A 3,976-nucleotide genomic window follows, 5' to 3' on the forward strand; every position below is an offset into this window, starting at 1 on the left:
CCTCCAGTTGGGGTGGACTAAGATGTATGGATGGCTCCTAGGTTAAAGATGTTAAAGACAGGGATAGTGACATCTAGTGGCCAGACCAGGGTTTGTCCACCACACATGTATCAATGACCAGGTTATCTGAGCAAATTTCCTTTTTCGCCAATGTACCTAAGACATAAGAAGATTAGCAATTACAATAAAAAAAATTAGAAAAAAACAGGTCTCATGTAAGAAACAAATCCCCAACTTCCATTGCCCTATCTTCTGGATCACAACATCAAATAACCCTGATGCAGCCATGTTAGTCATAGCCCCTATCCAAAAAGAATGCCCCATAAGCTCCAGAATCCAACCTCAGAAACTGCAGCGACAACTTGAGTTTTGCTATAAACTGATATTTATACGAATAAAAAAAATTCTAATGCATACAATACTGGTGACCCAGAGCAGGTCACACCATCAAATTTTCCCTGGAATAGTGCAAAAGAAAAGTCACATGTCACCCAATTCCCCATAGTGTGTAAAGTTCATCAGTAGCTCTAACTGGTTTTGAACACTAGATCTACATTAAGTCACAATGTTTTAGCAGTTAACACTATGAGACCAAGGCAATAAGATGCGGGCTGGGCGCTCGTATTGAGTGCCCGTTTTCTTAATGCACATGCAGCCACATCTCTGTGCACCCCGATGCAATATTTAAATGAGAGGCAGCGTAAAAATGGGCATGCTATGGGAGAATGTGCTTCTCTGGTGCTCAAGAGGTTATTGCCCAAAATTGTAATGGGCGCTCAATATGAGTATCTGTTTTGATCGCTCTTCTTATGGTTATTTTGCTGAGGTGCCGATTTTAATGCTGCAGTTTATTATAGTAGGCACTCATTGCTAAGGGCATCTAAGTTGTCTGGATATGAGAAATGTGCACTTCAATATACATTTTTTTTGCCACCACAATTCGGGAGCTGGTATGATACTAAGAAGGAGGATACATTTATTGCAACACAGAGTGTTGCGGTCCTGGCCGCAAGCACCGCGGCCAGGCCCTTACCTCCTGATTCCCGGACCTGCTCCCGCCTCCGGAGTCCTGGCTTGCGGCCTGTTTGGCGGCGCAGCCCCACTGGGGCAGCGCTGCCGTGAAGGTTCCGGTGGACGTCCTGTTCCTAGGTGCGCGCCACTTGGGCGCCTTTGTAGCCCATTTCCCGCCAGCACTGACTCCGCCCAATTCCTGACGTCAGACGCCGCGGCCTTGATAAGCCGACCGCGGCCATCCAGCCTTTGCCTTGCAATGGGTTAGCATTCTGGTTTCCTGTTGCGTTGTGCCCCGGAGTGACCTGCTTGGCTACGTCACTCCGTTCCTGCTACAGTACCTGCTTGGTTCCTGCCTGCTCGTTACAGTACCTGCTTGGTTCCTGCCTGGTTCCAGTACCCGAATCCTGCTACAGTTCCTGACTGGTTCCAGAACCCGTACCCAGTTACAGTATCACTACTGTCCTAGTCTGGTTCCAGTTACCTGTCCTGATCCACAACTCGCCTAAGTCCCAGCGGCCGGGCCCCTATGGGCTCCTCCCGGGGGGGGGGGGGGCTTCGGCTTCCATGGGTGAAGCCACCTAAGTCCCAGCGGTTGGGCTCCTACGGGCTCCTCCCGGGGGAGCACCAGCTTCCAGGGTGAAGAGCATTTACGTCCCGCCTGAACATCTGCCTCCCGGCCCGCTGTCCATCAGAGACATTGTCCATCTTTTCCTAGTCTCCAGCAGGTCGGCCCAAGATTCCACTAAACTGAGACTCCCACAACACAGAGGACCATATTTTGTGTTGTTTCTCATGAGCCCCTAACTGCCAGTTAATTTTACTCTCACCTCCTGAGCTGGAGTTAAATCCCCCATATTGAAAAATGTGCATTGGTGCCCAGCACTTTCCTGCATCAGGCGGTAATAGTTAATGTCCTCATCTAAATGGAATTTGCATGCATTGGGTGCTATCAAGTTCGCATTTGTCAGGGAGTATGTTTTGAACATGTTAATCTCCTTACTGCATTGGGTGCTAGTCTAGCACATCTAAAAGGCACGCTCAAACGTGTGTAATCACGTACGCCAGGCTGGGTGCAATTTATTGCATTGGACCCTATGTATTTGCTCAATAAATTGAAATGGTCAGAACTGGAGGAAGAATCTTCCAGCAACCTGCTCACCCAAAATGCACAAATATGTAAATCAAAAGCCACTCTGAAATGGTAAGACTCATATTTCAACTCAAAAATTGATGGCAAAGACTATCATAATTTGGAAAGGCGTGAATGAGTGATGGGCATACACCAGTCAAGTAACAAGTTGACCTTCCTGCGATATTATAGATTCCTGGTTGGTTGAAAAAGCTAGCATTATCACCATATTATATACACAGATTGCAAATAAATGCTCTGCTTGTTCATTAATATCTCTCATTCCTGTGCTTTCATAGTAATAGTATAAACCAGTATTGTTTTTTTTTCTGTAAAATAATTTTGTGAGCGAAAAAAAATGCATATACAATGAGTTACCCTAATTTTGGTGCCATATGTTCTTTTATCTAGAAAAAATCCATTGTCATAAATCCTTTTATGGGAAAATGTCCTTTATTTGGAAACATCTACTATCTGAATTTGCTTTGATCCTGACCACTTCAGATAAATGGTGCTCTACTGTACATACAATATGTCTGAGTGTGTATGTGAATACATGTAAGACTTGTTATATTTGGGATGTGGATTGAGTGTGCCTTCATACGATGCTAAACAGATGTTCAGCTATCGTGTCTGTCAGCCATGTTCGGGCTTCAAAATCATTAGGCACCTCAATGTAGTTTTAAATTGATGTTTGTGTCCACTGGTTTGCGTGCTCATCAAATTATTGACTTATATGCAAGCCACTGCTCAACTTATACTTGCGAGTGTGTAGTCGATCTTGTGCTGCCGACACCAAGGCGTTTCGGAGCGGTGCTCCTTCTTCACGGGCTGTGCTTTGGCAAGAAGGACTGCTCAAACACTGTGGCAACTATATAACATGAAAATAAACCATTACTCGACATCCTAAAACTAGTGACATTCTCTGTCACTTAGTAGGGTTGCTCTGATCTAAGTATCAGATACATACTTGTTACGGTGGCTGGACCAAGAACTGTGGACTCCGGCGCTGAGGATGCAGAGAGTATGCTCCGCTATAGGGTACAGAATGCTTTCTTGTTAGCCTCTCAAAAGTGAATAAACAAAGTCAGTCTGTTCAACCTGCCAGTTACTGATAAGTCAGTCTGTTCAATCTGCCAGTTGCTACAAATAAAGCCTGTGCTGCCTTTTAAGTTTGTTCGGTACTTACTTGTAAACTACGGCTGCCACGTCCTGCTCCGTTTTCTAGCGCGGGAGTGAGGCGGGAAAAAACGCCATTTTTAAAGGGACTTGCAGCTCAGTCTCATGACGTGTAGGGCGGGGATATTGACGTCACACAAATGATAGTGACGCGGTGATTGCTGGGTGAGTGCCAATCATGCTGTTTTGTCATTAGGATCATGGTATTTTGATTTAATAGTCTGATTCTCTTTTCTTCTTTAAATCATTACACGGGTTACATTTTGTCATGTTATGCTCACTGTCTTGGAGCTATTCCATTCACGAAAAACTGCGTGCTTGATAAGTGCTAAATGAGTGACATCCACTCAATTTTATCATTGAGTCCGATGGGTACCAATGCATTCAGGCGGTGAATCCACTGGTTTTCTTTCCTGTTGAGTACATTCTCACGATTGCCGCCTCGCCATGGTGTATTGACCTGTTCCAGCACTGCCCACTTAAAATCTCCAAAAGAGTGACCTACATCCACACAATGTTGCACCGTTGGTGCCTTTAAGTCTTTGTTGTTTATTCTGCACTTATGCTCTATAAGCCAAATCCGTATTTTCCTCTTAGTCCTGCCTACGTAGATCTTAGGACAGGGGCATTGTAAAACGTATATTACGTGGTCCG

The 3,976-nt window shown here is 45.0% G+C and overlaps 1 long non-coding RNA gene across 1 annotated transcript; it reads right to left on the reverse strand.

Moving 5' to 3' along the window:
* Window positions 1-2,786: 2,786 nt before the first annotated feature.
* On the reverse strand, window positions 2,787-3,378 carry LOC115091523. The gene is made up of 3 exons (XR_003856746.1): window positions 3,333-3,378; window positions 3,114-3,177; window positions 2,787-3,014 (listed from the first exon to the last, which is right to left on the reverse strand). It is a non-coding gene; the product is annotated as an uncharacterized LOC115091523 (long non-coding RNA).
* Between the last annotated feature and the right edge of the window lie 598 nt (window positions 3,379-3,976).

Source organism: Rhinatrema bivittatum, chromosome 5 (genome assembly GCF_901001135.1).
Source record: "Rhinatrema bivittatum chromosome 5, aRhiBiv1.1, whole genome shotgun sequence".
NCBI lineage: Eukaryota > Metazoa > Chordata > Amphibia > Gymnophiona > Rhinatrematidae > Rhinatrema > Rhinatrema bivittatum.